Raw genomic sequence first — 1,550 nt, forward strand, 5'->3', positions numbered from 1 at the left:
AATTTCTCCACTTTTACATCTTATTTTCAACGTTTCTGCCTTTTCGATTACAACCGTTTCAACCTATCACCACATATTGTGTCTTTTTTATCCTAAAGTTCAAATTTGTTTCTTGTTTGGTGTTAAATATAACAGTGTTAGTGATTTGATGCTTTAATTTTTCTTATCTCATATACTAAAGAAAAATTAAACAGTTTGCTAATATTTTCGTCGCTCCCTAATTTAGGACCTTTTGTACCACGAACGAATTCGGTAAAAGTCCACTATTCGTTACTGCTCATTTCGTTATGAGATGACATACCTTCACTGCATCACTCTTCTTTGGCATTTAAAATTTAAAATCCTACGGAAACCTTTCACAGTTAATAGAATTATGTATTTTCCTGGAGTCTACGAAGAAAATTCCCATTTCTCTTCTAATATTCGTCTGATACACAGGCCCGTATCCAGGGGGGGTCTAGGGGGCCGCCCCCTAAATTTTAGCGGGCCCCCTAAAATTTTCACGGTAGGCTTGCAAATGAACTATAATAAGGTGATGAACTATAATATTTTCGGGTCGGGCCCCCCCTAACTTCAGCCGCCCCCCTACATTTTTGGGCTGGCTACCGGCCTGCTGATACAGAATATCTGGCCAACTTCAAGTTCTTATCCCTGGCACAGATCTCTAATTACTTCATCAACAGAAACTAACCAACCTAAAGGAGTATTTGCCAAGAGCTTGGAGAATTGGAAGTCTTGAAATTTTTAAATTGTTATTCTAATTCGTTTTGTTTATTTTTTAAGTACTGACAGTAGCACCGTTGTGTAATCCTTTGTATTGAAGATATTAAAAACGGACATCTTCGGACTACAAATATGTATACACTTCTACGCGTTAGTATAGCGAAGGTCTTTCTTATGATAGGTCCAATTCGATTTACATGTGATATACAGTATTTCTTACATTAAAACATGTACTAATATTGCACAATAATTTTACGGACACCCTATATAACCAGTATCATGAACTGTATAGAAAATTACCTTTTATTGTAATATTAGGCAAATGAGATTAGTGTAATATTGTTTAATTAGATAGTTGATCACACCTTAAGAGGTTAAGTTGAAATGAAATGCGCTCATCGTAGTTTACTATGTTCGGCTTTCTACCACAAAGAAGAATCATAAGTCTTGCAATATTTCCACAATCCAAACAGCAAGCGTGTATACACCGTGATCGACCATAAGTACAAGGTCAAGTTGTCCCAAGATATAGCGTATCTTCAGTCAGTTTTTAGTAGTAGTGACGATGAGTACTCAACAACATCTGATACGTGGACTGTTACTGTATGAGTTCAAACTCGGACATAACTCTGCGGCAGCAACTCAAAACATTTGTCATCTGAAAGTGGAAGATGCTTTGAACTACAATACAACTTGTTGGTTCTAGAAATTTCGTATAAATTGTAAAAATGTCAAAGTTAAGCCAAGGTCCGTAGACCAGGATAACATATTCTGAGGTCATATGACAAGAAATTGAGGAAGATCAATCCATCAGTACACGAAGATTG

The sequence above is a fragment of the Thermobia domestica genome, chromosome 10 (genome assembly GCF_964235325.1).
Source record: "Thermobia domestica chromosome 10, izTheDome1.hap1.1, whole genome shotgun sequence".
NCBI classification, from domain to species: Eukaryota; Metazoa; Arthropoda; class Insecta; order Zygentoma; family Lepismatidae; genus Thermobia; species Thermobia domestica.